The sequence below is a fragment of the Petaurus breviceps genome, unplaced genomic scaffold, assembly GCF_028583685.1.
Source record: "Petaurus breviceps papuanus isolate PSGF00001 unplaced genomic scaffold, PetGlider_PUasm1.0 419, whole genome shotgun sequence".
Classification (NCBI taxonomy): domain Eukaryota; kingdom Metazoa; phylum Chordata; class Mammalia; order Diprotodontia; family Petauridae; genus Petaurus; species Petaurus breviceps.
In genome coordinates, this window is record NW_027186324.1 from 3,713,861 (window position 1) to 3,732,451 (window position 18,591).

At 38.2% G+C, this 18,591-nt stretch overlaps 1 pseudogene; it reads right to left on the reverse strand.

Moving 5' to 3' along the window:
• Window positions 1-3,030: 3,030 nt before the first annotated feature.
• Window positions 3,031-3,923, reverse strand: LOC138171124 (large ribosomal subunit protein eL29 pseudogene; annotated as a pseudogene).
• Window positions 3,924-18,591: the final 14,668 nt, after the last annotated feature.

The window sequence follows — 18,591 nt, forward strand, 5'->3', positions numbered from 1 at the left end:
TGAAAACTTTTTTTTTATTTTTTTCCTTTTTTGAGGGGCAATTGGGGTTAAGTGGCTTGCCCAAGGTCATACTCCTAGTTTTTGTGTTAAGTGTCTGAGGCCAGATCCGAAATCAGATCCTCCTGACTCCGGGGCCGGTGCTCTATTCACTGTGACACCTAGACGCCCAAATACAAAAACTTTTAAATGATTTCTATCATAATATCATCAATATGATGTATAAGCTTATTTTGAATTGAAAGTTTCTCAAAATGTGATATCATTGATATTGTTAATCATAGTTATTTTTGTTTTAGAAATTAATTTATATTAATATCATCCCTTTTCAGGGCGGCCAGGTAGCACAGCGAATAAGAGCACTGGCCCCAGTGTCAGGATGACCTGGGATTGAATCCAGGCTCAGATACTTAGCACCACACCCAGAAATAAATGGCTGTGTAACCTTAAGCAAGTTACTTAACCCCAATTGCTTTATATATATATATATATATATATATATATATCATCGCTTTTCTATCACCTACATTTCTCTTTCTGTCTCTATATATAATATACAAATATATGTATGTATGCATATGTGTGTACACAAATATAAATATCCTCCCTCTCCCAGAGAGCAAGACCTTGTAAACAAACAATTAACCCACATGCATGACATACACACCATTCCACAACCATTGTTTCTCACCTCTACAAAGAAGCAGAGGAAGGTGCCTTCTCATAATTCTTACTTGAAGCCAACCTTGGTGATTAAAATTTAGTTTCAATTGGTTAGCCATTGTTCTTTCCACTTACATTGTTATCAGTCATAGTTACATGTTGTTTTCCTCCTTTAACTTATTCATGTTCATATTCATTCTTACGCTTATCTATGTTCATCATTTCTTCTGCTCACTCATATTTCCTTACATTCACAGACCACAACTTGGTTAACCATTTCCCAATTAGTGTGCATATGTTTTATTTCCAGTTCTTCACTACTACAAAAAGTATTGCTATAAATATTTTGGTGTATGTAGGGCTCTTTCTTTTTATCATTTGATTTTCTTGGGAGTATATGCCTAACATCTCTAGGTCAAATGGTATGGACATTTTAGTTACTTTCTTCACATAATTCCAAATTATTTTCCAGAATATTTGTGTCAATTTATAGCTCCATACTCAGTGTATTAGCATGGCTGTCTCTCCACAATATTAATAATAGTTAATATTTATATAATACTTTAAGGTTTGGAAAATATTTCACAAATATTATCTCATTTTATCCTTACAACACCCCTGGGAAGTAGGTGCTATTAATATTATTCCTATTTTATGAGAAAAAGGCCCACATGCACAAAAAAATTTATAGCAGTTCTTTTTGTGGTGGTCAAGAACTAGAAATCAAGGGGATGCCCATAAATTGGGGAATGTCTGAACAAGTTGTAGTATATGAATGTAATGGAATACTATAGTCCTATAAGAAATAAAGAATAGGTGGACTTCAGAGAAATCTGGAGAGATTTATATGAACTGATCTTAAGTGAGGGGAACAGAACCAGGAGAACATTGTACACAGTAACAGCCATAGTGTATGAGGACTGATTTTGATAGGCTTAGCCCTTCTCAGCAATGCAAGGACCTAAAACAATTCCAAAGAACATGTGAGGGAAAATGCCAGTCATATTCAGAGAAAGAACTATGGATTCAGAATGCAGAAAAAAGCAGACTATTTTCTTTTATATTTTGTTCCATTTTGTTGTATTTTCCTTTCTCATGGTTTTTTCCATTCGTTATAATTCTTCTATGCAACATGACTAATGTGAAAATGTGTTTAATAGGAATGTATGTGTAGAGCCCATATCAGATTGCAAGTCTTCTTGGAGAGGGAGGAGAGAGAGAGAGAGAAAATTTAAAACTTACAGAAGTGATTGTTGAAAACTAAAAATAAGTAATTTAATTAAAAAAAAACTTATTCCTATTTTAGAGATGAAATTGAGGCAAACAGAGTTTAAATGATCTTCCCAGGGTCACAAAACTCTTAAGTGTCTAAGGCTGGATCTGAACTTAGGTCTTTCTGACTCCAGGTCCAACACTATGTCCATTGTGTCTGCAGCCTCTAAAACTGCCCATCTTTTGTCAATTTTTTTCATTTTGATAGAAATGACACACAAACTGAATTGCTTTGATTTGCATTTTTATTAATAGTGAATTGGAACATCCTTTCATATGGTTGTTACTAGTTTACAATTCCTCTTTTGAGAAATATGCATATCCTTTGATAACTTATCTATTGGGGAACGGCTTTTGATCTTACATATTTCTATAAGTTGCCTATATCCTTGAATATTAGAACTATATCAAAGGTATTAAATACACAGTTGTTTTTTTTTCTTTCCTGGCAATCTCATCCTTTGTTATCCAAAATGCATCAATATTGTTTGTAAAAAAGCTTTTCAATACAATATAACCAAAATTATCTACCTTATCTTTGTAATTGTCATATCAATCCTTTTTTGGGTCAAGAATGCATCTTAGCCATAGCTGTGAAAGACAATTGGTCTGGTTCTGTTCTAATTTTTTTAAATTATAAAATCCTTTTTTTTTCCTGAGGGGGAAAGACAGGGCAATTGGGGTTAAGTGACTTGCCCAAGGTCACATAGCTTGTAAGTGTTAAGTGTCTGAGGCCAAATTTGAACTCAGGTCCTCCTGACTCCAGGGCTGGTGCTCTATTCACTGCGCCACCTAGCCACCCCAATTATAAGATCTTTAATATTCAGGTCACATACCCCTTTTCAGTTTATTGTGGTAGACGGTGGTTTAAATTTCTTTCACATCATTTTGACCGTTTTCCCCAGTGATTTTTATCAAATAGGGATATAAAAATTTATTAAATTTTCTTAGATAATTTTTTTTTTTGCAGATTTATTGAATACTGGATAATTGAGTTCAATCGTCCTGAGTCTTTCTCTTCTAGTCTGTTCTACTGATCTAATTTCCACTTTTAACAGTTGTTTAGTTGTGCCCAACTCTTCGTGTCCCTATTTGGGATTTTCTTTTTTTCTTTTTTTTTTATTTATGACTCACCATTTTCTTTATTTGTACAAAATAGTGAATAATAATACCCTGGCTGGGAAAAAAGGGAGTTTTAGCTTTAAACAAGTCCTTCTGTTCTGAAGCATCTATTTTGAAGGCTTGGGACCAGCAGCTTTAGCCCCAGCATCTTTGGGTTTGGACTCGGCAGGCTTAGCAGCCTTAGAATCAGACTTGGCAACCTTGGGGTCAGACTTGGCGGCTTTAGCTTCAGATTTGGTGGCCTTGGGGCCAGATTTGGTAGCCTTGGGATCTGACTTACTGACCTTGGCGGCAGACTTGGCAGCCTTGGGGTCAGTGGGCTTGGTAGACTTGGGGTCAGAGGTTCTGGCAACCTTTAAGTCAGGCTTTGTGATCCTGGAGCCTGGACTTTTGATGCCAATCCTAGGACCTGGACGCTTGCATGCCAGGCACTGGCCTTGGGGATCTTGGGTCTGAGGAGCTTGGCTTTGGAGGCCTTGGTGCTCAGGGCCTTGATGGCCTCTGCTCGGGCCTTGATGGCTTTGGCGTTGTTGGCCTGCATCTTCTTCACCCCCTTCTTATTGTGTTTCTTGGCAAAGCACATGTTTCTCAGAAACTTGGGGTCAGCCCCTTTCAGAGACGCATATCTCTGTGACCTAGGTTTCTTGATGCCATTTCTGTGCCATATTCATGACTGGTTGTGAGTGGTATGGTTCTTAGACTTAGCCATCTTTACACCGCAGCCTGCGCTAACAGGCACTCCACCAACCAGAATAGGCCAAAGGGAGAGAGAGAAAGCTATTTGGGATTTTCTTGACAAATATACTGGAATGGTTTGATATTTCTTTCTCCAGTTCATTTTACAGGTGAGGAAATTGAGGCAAACAGAGTTTTATGACTTGCCCAGCATCCATCACATAGCTATTAAATGTTTGAGACAAGATTCTAACTCAGGAAGATGAGTCTTTCTGACTCCAGCCCCAGCATTTTTACACACTGAACCACCTATCTTTCCCATTGTACTTTTAACAGTACAAAATGTTTTTTTTTATGATTATTGCTTTACAAAGTAGTTTGAGGTCTGGATGATTCCCTCCATTCATACTTTTTTTTCATTGCTTCTATTTAGATTTGAGATTTTTTTGCACCTTAAAAGATGTTATTATTTTGGTTACTTCTTTAAAATATTCACTTGGAAGTCTGATTGGCATGGTGTTGTATGTGTAAATTTATTTATACAGTATTGTAGATAATATTGTATTCTAATAGTATTGTATCTAACATATAACATGAATAATAAAACTATATAATATATTAAAATGTAATATATAATATAACTGATACTATTTTATATAACATATAACTATATAATATTAATAATATATAATATAATATATAATAAAGATATAAAAAATTATTTGACACTACCCAGTCATGAGCACTGAAATTCTTTCTCGTTATTTAAATTCTTTATTTTAAAAATCATTTTGTAATTGTATCTTTAAAGGTATGGGGTGTGTTTTGGTAGGTTGACTCCCATATGTTTTTTTATTTTATGATTTATTTTAAATGGAATCTCCCTTTCTATGGTTTCTGTCTAGATTTTTAAAAATTGCTCTATAGAAATGAAATTTTTGTGGGTTTATTTTGTAACCTTCTACTTTGGTGAAGCTATTATTTAAATTAGTTTCTTTGTTTTATTCGTATATTTATTGGGAAAACTTCTAGCATTTCTCATTTGCATATGATGAAAACATGTTTGATATCACATTTATCACTTTAAAAACATAATTTATACCTATACTTTACATAAGAGTATTGCTTTTTTTTAAAGAGTATTGTGTTTTGCCCAAGTTTTTCCTTTATCAATATAATTGTGTGGTTCAGGGTATCTTCATTATTAATATGATTAATTATGTTAATACTTGATCATAGAAAATAAGTCACTATGATTTTTTAGCCAAGACTTTATTTAAACATTTATCAATATTCATTAATGATATTGGGTTATACTTCTCTTTCTCTGCTTTTCTTTTTTGATTTAGGTTTTGGGACTATATTTGTCTCCTAAATGAAGTTTGGTGAAGTGTTTTCTTTCTAAATTTTTGGGATTAATTTGCATATTTTAAGTATTAAAGTTAATAGGTAAAAATGTTAATAGTCATCTCTTCCATAGACATTTGGAGCAGTGGAATTTTTTCTTTGCTGGTTACTTTATAGCTAGTTCGATTTTCTTTTTTCTGTTTGGTATTCTGTTTATTTGGATGTTAGACTTTTTAGGTAAATGTCTCCAGAATTCTCAGTTTTGCTGGCATATAATTGTATATAAAAGGGTTTGACATTTTTTTTTACTTCTTTGTCATGATTTCCCCTTGTCTATTTTTTAATTTGTTCATTTGATTTTTCCTCTCTGTTTTTAAGTCAGCTTATAGAATTTTCTTTTTTTGGAGGGGCAATTGGAGTTAAGTCACTTGCCCAAGTAAGGATTTACTGAAGCCAGATTTAAACTCAGGTCCTCCTGACTCCAGGGCTGGTGCTCTATTCCCTGTGCCATCTAGCTACCCCTTACAATTTTCTAATCCTCTTTATACTCTTTTCTTCAAAATTATTTACTTCCTTTTGGATAATTTTCAAGATCTTATATTTTTTCTTTCTTTTTTTTTGCTTATTTTTGGTTTGATAATTTGTTACTTTCCTAATTTTAATTATGCACCATAGTTCAGCAATCCCCTCTTTTTCTATTCTTCTAATCTATTTTTTTAGAGACAATATTTCCCATGGCACATTGTCTCATCATCATCATTGTATATCAGATAGTTATTAATTTTCTATGATTTATCAATTGATACACTCTTTGTTCAGTATGTAGAAAATGAGTGGCATGCCAGTAGAGTGTCTGGATTAAGTGGTGTATGTGTGGAGTGTCTATTGATGGACCTCTGATTCAAGTGACTGAGTCAGTTTATGTTCCTACTAAGGAAGCCTGGACATCTACTAGGGGAGGGGTACTGAGTGAGGTCTTGAAGGATTTTAATTCGCTCGTGTTAATTCTTAAGGATTTTTACCTTGTTGTGGTTCCTTCTCTTTTTTTATTCTCTGTTGTTATTCTCCTTTTTTCCACATGGAGATTCATCTGTTCTATATCTGATACACTAATTCCCTTTTTTGAGGTTTAGTGAGTTAAAGAGTTCTGGACAAAAATGATTACCTGCACAAGCTGGTCACATGACTTGGAAGTCTCATAATTTTTTTTTCAGTCACTAATCAAAATTGATATTTTGTAACCATGTTATTAGGGTAATAGAGGATATACCTCCATATGTTAAAAATACATTGGCAAAAAATGAGCTTGTTTCCCCCATTAACACAGATCATACAGCAGTGATGTCTAATAAGATTTATTCTGTTTACAACTTTGTGGCATCCCTTCTTCTTTCCTACTGACAAGGTGAAGCAGTGGTAGAGATGAGGTCAGAATACCTCATTTCTAATGACTGACTTTCTGGTACCAGGAAGTTTTATAACAGTGCCCCCAAGGTATGTGGGTCATGATTTCATTTGTTGAAGTCACCTCATAAGCACGTGGAATAACCCTGGACTACCTGGCTTCTCTGAAATAGCATTTGGCTACAGATTCTTAACCATTTCACCAAATGTGCCTTGTAACTAATGAACTGGATAACATGATTACAGACAATAAGGTGCCCAACAAGATTTGCCCTTAGATATGATAATATCTCTGCCTATTCAAATGCTACAGATTCCCTAAGGTCCAACTCAAGGCCCACTTCCTTTCTGGAGCCATTCCAGTGGTTCCTCTTCCTTTCTCTGAGCTATGAACTTTATTGTCTATCTTATTTTGTCCCTAATCACTTGCTGCCTTGAATTGTCAGATAATCTTAATGACTTGTCCCCCCAATTATATTGTCAGCTACTTGAGGGTCTGAACTTATTTTATATTTCTTGAGTATCCCTCAGTGTGTCAAAAAAGCAGAATGGATGAATAAATGTTTGAATTGAATGTATATATGTAATGCTACAATGACCCAAAAGAAGATTTTCCTCCAATTTATTCAAACATTCAGACAGCATAGTTCCCTGAAGAAATAGGACTCCTGCTGGGCTAGGTTCCCTTACTCTTTAGTTAGCTATATTTTCTCCCCTTGTGGAGGAGTCTTAAATGATTAGGTCCTTAGGGAAGGTAGAAACCCACTTGAGAGGGAAAGAAAGTTGTTATAACTGTTTATGAGCTTAGGTATGTGTTTTTGTATATTCTCTTAGATAAAATAAAGCATGTCCAGTTCTCAGAGTAATTAATCAAAACTATAATTAATCATATGAAAAAATTCTCTAAATCACTAATAATTATAGAAATGCAAATTAAAACAACTCTGAGTACTTGCTCACACCCATCAGATTGGCTAACATGACAGAAAAGGAAAATGACAAATGCTGAACAGGACACGGAAACTAATACTGTTGGTGAAGTTGTAAACTAGCCCAACCATTCTAGAAAGCAATTTGAAACTAAGCTTAAAAATCTATTAAATGGTGCACACTCTTTACTGAACAATATTACTATTGGGTCTATACCCTGAAATCGATCAAAGGAAAGGAAAAGGACTCACATGTACAAAAATATTTATAGCAGCTCTTTTTGTGGTGGCAAAAAAAATGGAAAATGAGGGAATGTCCATCAATTGGGAAATGACTAAATAAATTGTGGTATATGATTGCGATGGGATATTTGATGAGCAGTTAGATTTCAGAAAAACCTGGAAACACTCATATGAACTGATGCAAGGTGAAGTGAGGAGAACATTGTACTTAGTAACAGCAATATTGTAACAACAATTAACTAGGAAAGACTTAGATACTTTGATTAATACAAGGATCTATGACACTTCCAAAGAATTCTTGATGAAAAAGTCTATTTCTCCAGAGAGAGAACTGATGGACTCTGAGTACAGACTGAACCACATATTCTTTTTTCTTTTTCTTTCCTTTTTTTTTTTTTGCTTTTTTTTGGAGGGCAATTGGGGTTAAGTGACTTGCCCAAAGTAACTGTGTCAAGTGTCTGAGGTCACATTTGAACTCAGGTCCTCCTGACTCCAGGGCCGGTACTCTATTCACTCCATTCACCTAGCCGGCCCTCCTTATTTAAAAAAAAAAAAAAAAAACTAATGCTTAAATTTGTTTTGCATGACTTTATATTTGTAATAAGTTTTGTATTGCTTGCCTTCTCAATGGGTGGGTGATGGGATGGAGAAAATCTGAAACTAAAAATTAATTTAATTTAACAAATAAAATAAGATCTGTCTTATATGCAATGTAGTGTTAATCTGATTGCTTACATGGGAGCTAAGGACCCTCAACCTTTTCTGTAGGGATCCAGACATGTATAAATTCTGATATTCTAAAGGAAAATCCTGGGTGGGGCATTAGTCAAAAAGGAGTGATTTGGGGGAATCCCCTGGTCAGTGTAAATCAAAGACTTTCATTTCTAGGTCATGGATTACACAGAGATAATTATAATACTTAATATTATACAATGAACTCAGGAGAAAGTTGAAAAACAATATACTTTATGAATTTCAAGAATAAAGGTTCAGTAGTTTGCATTTTTAATGGGCATTCTTGACTTAATTCCTTAATCCTGGGTTTATATTGTTTGGCACACAATATTTCCATTAAGTTCTAGTAGCCATCAAAGACACATTTGGAGGTAATGATTCCTCATACTCACACTCCCCACCTTCACCAGAAAATAGATAATGGAAAATACCAGAAAGAGGTAAAAACAATAGAACACAGGGACAATCCTCAACCTCACCCTTTTGAAAATAACATTGGCACTTTGAGTTGGTGTACAACTGGCCAGGGTATCCTCGACTGATTACTTTTGGAAGAAAGGTCGAACTTTATTTCTCTACTGCATCTGTTTCTGCTGGGATCCACTAGATGGCCTTCAATGAATGCAGGGACACTCATGGCACCTGTTTTGGGAGACGAAACTTGTATCTGCTTGTTTGTCTCTTTGCCTAACCCCACTCAACTCTCTCAAGCAAGCATTTGTCCCCTTGCCCATGGGCAAACCACTGAGAGAACATGCCTTGAAGACCCCTGAGGATCAGCAGGGAATTAGAAACTCCTGTTCTAGATGGAGCACTTTAATGGGGTACAAAGGCTTGTATGCAGCCCCAAGAAAAGATTCTTGAAAGGGCCTATTGTGTCTATTGTTAATTATAAAATGAATAGCTCTCCAGCAGAGAAGGGCTCCCTTTTTGGTGGGGAGGGGGGGCTCATTGTGTTAGTAATAGAACACATGTCTACAGGATTCCTCTATTTACAAAGGCACTCTCCTCACAACCCTGCCAGGTGGGTAGTCTAAGTATTATTAAGATATCAGACCCTATCTGTTCCTGTCCATCTGATAGCACATTTGTCTATGTCCAACCATAAACTAACTATAGCCGGGGTCCATTCCATATGTTGGAGGTTTTCCTTATTTTCTCTTGTTATGGGGGGAGAGACACCAGGGGAGCACTTGGCTTTTCCACTTATTCTTTCCCTTCGTGCATTTTTTAGAGGCCTGTGATTTTTATGAGTATAGAGAGCTCCCAAGGAAGACCCTCTCACCTCACCTCATCTTTACCCCCCTCCCCCAAATATTTAATTCAGTATCTGCTCTGCATCTTAAATTCTTAGAAAAGAAGGCCTTTAACTGGGCTTTGTGACCTTGTTTTAAAAATAGTTTTTATAATTACATTTCAATATAATTGGTTTTCTTTTGTCTGATTGGTTTTTCCTTCCTTCCACACTCAACCTGTCGGTTTTCTTTTATTTGTTGCCTTTACCCATTAGATTATGAATTCCTTGAAGTCAAGGACTGTCTTTTCCATATTTGTATCCCCAGCTCTTAGTACAGTGCCTGGCACACACAGTAGGTGCTTAACAAATATTTATTGAATATCGACTAACCCTACATATTTTATTTTATGTATTTAAAAACATTGTTCTGAGAAGAGGTCCATAGATTACACCAGACTACCAAAGAGGCTATGGCACACATTAAAGTTAAAAATCCCTGTCTAAGAGAGCTGCAAGAGCATTGAGAAGTGAATTGTCCAGGGTCACACAACCAGTGTGTGTCACAGGCAGGACTCAAACCCAGATCTCTCTGACACCAAGGCCCACTCTCTGTATACTACAGAACCTTTTGCATTATTATCATCCCCATACTAGAAATGAGGAAAGTGGAGCTATGAGAGGTTTACCTGATTTGTCCATAGTCACCCAGTATGTATGAGTGTGTGTGTGTGAGTGACCCAAGTTTTCTAACGTCTAGTCCTTGGGAGTTCTTTGCAGTGCAGCACACACAATGCTATGCTTTCAGGAAGGTGGGTAAGAGGATAATTCATATATTACCCAACTAGAAAAAGAATATTCACCATCAATCTTCCCTCCCACCAAAAATTAATTCCTCCAACAATATAACTTATTTTAAGATATTCAGCATTTTCTATTATAGAGAATTCAAATATAAAGGTAGGAGCATGCTTAGAGTCATGAACATATTACCCCCTTCCTCTGTGTAGCATTTTCTCCAGCTTGCCCCCAGGCATAGAATTCTCTCCCTCCTCCATTCCAACTGATGACCCCCCTGGCTTTCTCGAAGTCCCAGCTAAAATCCCACCTTCTACAAGAAGCCTTCTGCAGCACTCTTAATTCCAGTGTTTTCCCTCTTTTAATTATTTCTTGGATACACTGTATTTAGCATGTTTGGTATGTATAGGTTTGCATGTGTTCCCCCAATGAGGTTGTAATTTCCGTTAGGGCAGGGACTATCTTTTGTTCCCTCTTATATCCCCAGTGCTTAGCATAGTACCTGACACATGGTGGACACTTAATAAATATTTATCGAATTAAATTGTTTTGTGACTCTTTCTGGATGCTTCAGAACTCCTGGGCTTCTATAGCGCCCATGTGATAGTCACAGCACCTATGACCACTATGAATATACCAGCGTAATTCTGAATTTCAAAATTCAACAGAATCTCCACATGGAAGTCAAAACCAAAACACTTATTCAGACACCAAAAATCGGAATCCCAACACCAGAAAGCTAAATCCATCAAAGAAAATGATACACAATGACACTGCAGGGGGCCCCCGCCATCCCCAAGCCTTCCCCCTGCTGGGGCCTTCCTACAAATACCCTCTCACTCACAGCCAGCAGCTGGCTGCCTGCTTCCTTTCTCTCCCCTCAGCTCTAACTGCTCTGATCAACTTCACCTGGGCTCTGTTCCATGCTTCCTGCTCCAATGGTTCAGCAAGCTTCTCCCACCAGAGGCTTCTTGTGACTGAAACTCATGTGACTTAGGCTTCCATGTAACTCAAACAGGTCACTTGGGCCTATTAATGGATGGGAAAGCAAAATACATTAACAATACAGCTTCTAGTGCTGATTTTTTCCCCAATAACAAGACTGTTTCCTGCAAAGATTTTGGTGCACTTCTATTTTTTGGAGATTGAGTCTCTGTCTTATCCAGGCTGGTAGTGACCACTTGTGGGCTCCTCGAAATGATGATCAGTTTGAAAGCTTTAATTTGCTCCATTTTTTTCTGACTTGGCTGGGTTTTCATTTACTTAGCCTGGTAATGGCCCTCTACATTCTTGTGGGGCTCACCATATTGGTACTAGACTTAGTGTGGATTCTGTATAGGCTTTAACCCTGCTCTAGCTCAGAAATCCCAAACTCAAATGATCCAACTGCCTCAGCTTCCCCCCAGGAGCAGGAACTACAGGCATGCTTCACCATACCTGGCTTTAGGGCATTTTCTAAGAATCATTTCCCTCCATATTTAGCTCTGACTTTCCAAAGACAGTGCCAATTTTATCTGCCTGAAAATTGTTTCTTAAAATTGTGTTAATTTTAGGTAGACACTTTTAGCTGTTGCAAAAGGAAGGATCTGGATAACTTGTTTCATTCTTTGGCCTTTAAAAGGAAGAGCTTGGAAAGGGTTAAAAAAAATTAAATGACGATGTTACTGTGGCACCTTGAGAAACCCTGTGAGTGAGGTGGTGACAAAATTACCATAATTCCCCAAATCCTTTCAGTCTCTAAATTGTGATTTCCATTTTTAGATATGAGGAAAATGAACTTGCTCAGGATGACATGGTAGGTAAATATTAGAGCTAGAAATTTGAACCCAGATCTGCTGAATCTTTTATTTGTTTATTGAGACAGCTACTTATTGTCTGGATCAGCAACCAAATTTGAACTCAGGTCCTCCTGACTTCAGGGGCAGTATTCTATTCACAATACCACCTAGTTGACCCCCGATCTGCTAACTCTTACAATAATTTTAGTTTTTTTCCCATGACACTAAAGTCCTGCCTTGGATTGGAAATCAGGAGATTATGGACCCCAGTCCCAACTAACAATAACAATGCACAGCACACAGGTTTTTATTTTTTGAGAAGTTGTCACATTTGATAAAATGATATCACAAAGCCTAGAGGTGACAATAGCATAGAGGGGGCACAATTTTCCAACCTTACCTTCTACTTACAAATACCATTTCCAAACTCTACTTCACAAGACTTTTTAAAGACAGGATTTTTTTTTCAAACAATGTTTAACTCTAGTTTCTACCCCTGATGCAGGTGTGAAGCATTGATCTCTATCAATCAGAGAGTCCCATATCAATGGCCTTTGTGACTGGAGTTACAAATATTTTCATTTTTCAAGAAATACAACTGTAGCAAATCTCTCTCTCTCTCTCTCTCTCTCTCTCTCTCTCTCTCTCTCTCTCTCTCTCTCTCTCTTTCTCTCTCTCTCACTCTCTCTTTCCTTTTCTTTCTCCCCCAGCCTTTGCCTCTTTTTTCTCCCTACCTCTCTTTCTCTATTACTCTCTGTGTGTCTCTCTATCTCTGTCTCCCCCCTCCCTCTCTCCAACTCTACTTTCCTCTGCTCTCCCTCTACCCACAACATACTTTGCAGCCTTTCTTCTCCATGAACAGCAAAATCGAGAGGGAGGAGGGGGAAAATCCTGTATTTGAGATATTGTACGATCCAGCCCAGTTGTTAACTACTATTTATAGAGGCACTTGGGCCCAAAGCCTTCTGAACACCTGGATCAGCAACCAAAAGCATAATGTGCCAAAATCCAGGAAAATGAACCGAGCATTTCCAGTATAATTATTGATAAAACGAACTTTGTGACTCTGGAGGAAGGATTTCTTAATCATTTCTCAAGCACCTGGAAAAATGTCAACTATTGTTGGTTAACAAAAGTACTGTATTCACCCAATTCTGCCATATGTCCACGTCACTCTGACTGTGAGTTAGCCCTTAAGGAAGCACATTAACAATTTCAGATCAAGAAAGCTCCAGTAAGAGAGAGAAGCCAGGAATAAGCATTTCAGTGTCTATGTGCTAGGCTTTGTTATAAGCACTTTACAACAACCTTGAGAGGTTGGTGCTATTATGATTCACATTTTACAGTTGAGGAAACTGAGACAAACAGAGGTTAAGTTACTTTCCCAGGGTTACACAGCTAGTAAGTATCTGAGGCTGGATTCAAACTCAGGTATTCCCAGGTCCAGTGTTCTATCCATAATGTATATCCCCAGTGCATAGCATTTAATAAATATTGATTGTTTGGCATTTAAAGTCCTTTCTAATTTAGCCTCTCCTTCCTTTCCAGTCTTCTTACACCTTACTATTCTCTACAACATATTCTTCAATTCAGTGATGCTGGCCTCCTGGCTGTTCCATCAGTGAGACCCTGCATCTTTCAGCTCCAGGCATTTTCTGTGATTGTCCCCCATTCCTGGAATACTCTTTCCCCCCTCAACTGCTTAAACTAAAATCTCATCTCTTACAGGTAGCCTTTCCCATCCTCTGCTAATTCTACCAATTATTTCCCATTTATCTTGTACGTAGCTTGCCTGTATATATTTGTTTGCCTCCCCAATTAAGGTGCAAGCTTTTTGTAGGCAAGACTCTCTTTTGCCTCTTTTTTTATATCCAAAGTTCATAACGTTTTGCCTGATACACAGTAGGTACCTAATAAATGTTTTTTGGTTAATTGATAGATGAAGAACTATTCCAAAATGCCTGTTTCTTGCTCCCCTTACACATTTTTCAACAGTTTTAATAGTATAAATTAAGTTCACTCTCGAAAAAGAAAGATACACTCCAGGCACGGCTAGGTGGTGTAGTGAATAGAGCACTGGCCCTGGAGTCAGGAGTACCTGAATTCAAATCCAGCCTGAGACACTTAACACAAAAACTAGCCATGTGACCTTGGGCAAGTCACTTAACCCCAACTGCCCTCCAAAAAGCAAAAAAAAAAAAGAAAGATACACTCCATCTTCTCACGCTGTTTACAATCTAGTTGAGATGATAGTTGAGATGCATAAAAATCACAACAGATCCTTGCAAATAAATAGATGAAACATATTTGTGAAGATTGCATAGTACTAATTGCTAGGGATACAAATAGAGAAAATGAGACAATCTTTGTTCCTAAGGAGCTCACATTCTAATTAAAGAAGATGGTACATGTAGGAAAATTCATACCAGCATTTTCCAAACTATTTCACAGAACATAACATGAGGATTTCATGAGAAAATGCAAATTCTATAATTATTTTTCCTCTGCAACATTAAATATGAAATATTTATTTCTTATAATTGTTTGATATTAAAAGGCTTAATTTTATTTTGCTCCCAAATTTCCCTGACTCTCGTTAATCCCAGGGATATAGAATGACACTTCTTACAGGTTTTGCCAAAATACTTTAAGCCCCAAAGCAATCTGTAACAACATGCCCTGGGAAATGCTACATTACACAAATGTAAGGTGTACCCTGCCACCTTAAAATGTAGGCTATAACTTCCCCTCCTCAGATATCTCAAACTCCCCCAACTTCATATCCATCTACAATGGCACGAACTTTCATACTCCAATCAGCATTTCCAAACTGAAACGATATTGCATCCCTGTAAGAGATAAAAAGTCTCTGTTCCTTTCTCTACACCCTTAGCTCTATGTGGCTCATCGTCCTATTTTATCAGTAGACACAGAATCTCAGATGAATGGGGACTTCAGAGCTGACGGAGAGAAGCTGGCAATTGTGTTTTGGGGGGGGGGCAAAGAAGACAGTGGGGACACAGCTGGGTAGAGCAGATACATTGACTTTAGAATCAGAGGAATTCTATCTGTGTCGGCACAAGGCAACTCCCTCCTGCTGCCATCCTGATCTCCCAACCAGGATGTGGGGAACCTCCAGTCCCAAGAGGATTAGTCTTCCCTGACCTCAGGACTTCCATTTCCTGCTGTGTCTGTCCCTTGAAGACAAGGGAAGAGGAGGAAGAAAGTAAGGAGGGAGCGGGGCTTCCTTCTGCCACGGAGAGTTGACTTCCATTTCATGCTGCTCCATGTCACACCTGATCTCCAACCTTTGGTGAGAAGAGGAGAGTGAAACAGGGCCTTCCATTTCATTATCCAACCCTCCGTCTTCCATTCCAGGCTACCTTCCACTCAGTGATGAACATTCTCACCCAGTCACACCCTACACATCCCCGTGATTCTGAGCCATTGTGGGTCATCAAACAAACCCCATCCCCCATCGTCCATCCCCCACCACCTGATTGATTATTCCCAACCCCATCAACCCTCCCACCCCAAAGTTCCAACCAAATACCACCCTCCCCTTCTACAGTGTCCTCTGCAATGCCTATTCCATAAACAACAAACTTCCTTTCATCCTAAATATTTTCCTTTCTCATCCCTTCCATCTTCTAGCTATCACTGAAACCTGAAACCTAGCTTCCCCCTGACGACACAGCTTCCCTGACCACTCTTTTCGGTATTGACTGCACCATCACTCATACCTTCAGCTCACCGGTTGAGCCAGGAGAGTTGGAATACTATTTGTTCCACTTTGTCATTTCCTGCTTCTCTCCCTACCTCCATCACTCAGTAACCTCTCCTTATAGGTTCATGCTATTCATCTCTACCACCCAATCAAAATCTTGGTACCTCTTGTCCATAGACCTCCAAGATACTCTTCTTTTTCCTAAAAGAGTTTGGTTCTTGGCTCACAATTTTTCTCTCCTGAACTCCTGCTCTCATAGGCCATTTCAACATAGGGATTGATTCTTCCTCAAACATTCTAAATACTCAGATTCTCAATCTACTCACTTCCCAAGACCTATACTCTGACCCCACCTTAACCACACACAAAAGATGATCACACCCTTGATCTTACCATCACCCACAAATGCACCACCTCCATGTTCAAGAATTCCAAAATCCCCTTATCCAACCAGAACCTATTAATTTTCTACCTCTCCCTTTGTGTTTCCTTACCAAACCCTACTCTTCCCCAGAGTGACCTCTAAATCCTCACCCCTCAATTCACTCCCAAACCATCTCATCTCTACTAGCCATTTCACCTCTTTGGTGAACTAGTTCAACTCTACACTCTCTTCTTCTCTTGAGTCCCCAACCCTCTTATCATGTTACCAATTGTACCTCAGCCTTGCTTTACTTCCACCAATTACAGCCTTTGATCCTACACATGAAAATCATGTTATTATTCTGACTGGGTTCATTCTAAACAAGTCATACAACCTCAACTGGGCCCTCATTGCTTCTAGGCAATCCTACTATAATTCCCTCTTCAACTCACTTTCCCACCAGACAGCCTTCTCAAACCTCCTATGGCCCACCTTCCTCCCACTCTCTCAGCTAAGAATTGTGCCTAAGGTTTTACAGAAAAAGAAAATTGAAACCATTCACCATGAATTCCGTCTTCTCCCCTCTTCCTCATCTCGTATTACTAATATGTCTTCTACCATTAACTCCTCCTCCATCTCTGTCTCAAGATGAAGCGGCCTTACTTCTTGGCTAACCCCTCTACCTGCTGAAATGATTCTATCCCATGTCGTCTCCTGCAACAGATTTCCCCCCTGTCATTCCTACTCTGTCACTTTTTTCATTTTCTCCTAATCTACTAGCTCCTTTTCTATTGCCTAACAAACATGCCCATGACCTCAAAAAACCCTCACTTAATCCTTCCATCCCCACTAACTATTATCCCCTGTATCTCTTCTGCTTTGTGGCTAAACTACCTGAAATGGTTGTCTACAGTAAGTACCTCCACTTTCTCTCCTAATACTTTCTTTTTTTATTTTATTTTTTTGTAAATAGTATTTTCCCCCAATTACATGTAAAGATACTTTTCAACATTCATTTTTAATAAGATTTTGAGTTCTGAATTTGTTCTCCCTCCTTCCTGTCCCCCTCAATCCCCTCCAAAGACAGCAAACAATCTGATATAGGCTATACACTCAAGTTTCTTGTTAAACACGCACAATCCAGCTTCCAGTTTCATCAGTCTACCAAACCTGTTCTCTCCAAAGTTACCAATTACAAAATTAATTGCAAAATCCAATGGCTTTTTCTCAATTCTCATTCTCCTTGATCTCTAAGCACTATTAATCAGCCTTAATCATCCTCAATCACCCTCCTTCTCTCTAGGCTTTTGGGAGACCACTATCTCCTGGTTCTCCTCCTTCTCAGTCTCCCTGGCTGGGTCTTCATCCAGATGACACCCTCTAACTCTAGGAGACCCATAGAGTTCTGTCCTCGGCCCTTTTCTCTTCTCCCTCTATACATCTTGACATGGTGATCTCCTCAGCTCCCATGGATTTAGTTACCATTTCTATGATGATTATTCTCCATTTACATATCCTTCCCTGACTTCTGGGCTGACCTCCAATCTCACATTTCCAACTGCCTTTTAGACATCTTGAACTGGATTCCAGTAGACACCTCAAACTCACTATATCCAAAACGCAACTCTTCATCTTTGTTGTTACCTTGGCCCAGCCACACACACCCCTCCTACTTTCTCTGTCATGGGCCACATCAACTCCTCACTATTGCTCAGCTCCCCAAATCCAACCTGTTACAAAGGCCTGTTGATTTTTACCTTGGCAATTTCCAAGATGCCGTGACATTCTCCTCCCTGACATTGCCATCACTCTGGTGCAGACCCTCATCACCTTATGCCTGGACTATTTCAATAGCCTGTTAGTGTGTCTGTCTGCCTTCTCCAAGTCCTTTCTTCAGCCACCAAAGTGATTTTTCAAAAGTACATGTATGAACATATCATACACACACTCACACTCGAACTCACTCACTCACTCAATAAAGTCAGTGGCTCCTTATCACCTCCAGGATTAAATACAAAATGTTATGTGTCATTCAAAGTCCTTCATAACTTAAGTCCCTCTTACCTTTCTAGTCCATGTACTCTTTAATCCAACAATGGTGACCTCCTTGCTGTTCCTTGAACAAGACAATTTCTTGATTCTGGTATTTTCTCTGGCTATTTCTCATGCCTGGAATATTCTACTTCCTCATCTCTACCTACTGGCTTTCCTGGCTTCCTTTAAGTCCCAACTAAAATCCCATCTTCTTCAAGAGATCTTTCTCAACTTCTCTGAATTCTGGAACCTTTCCTCTGTTAATTAGT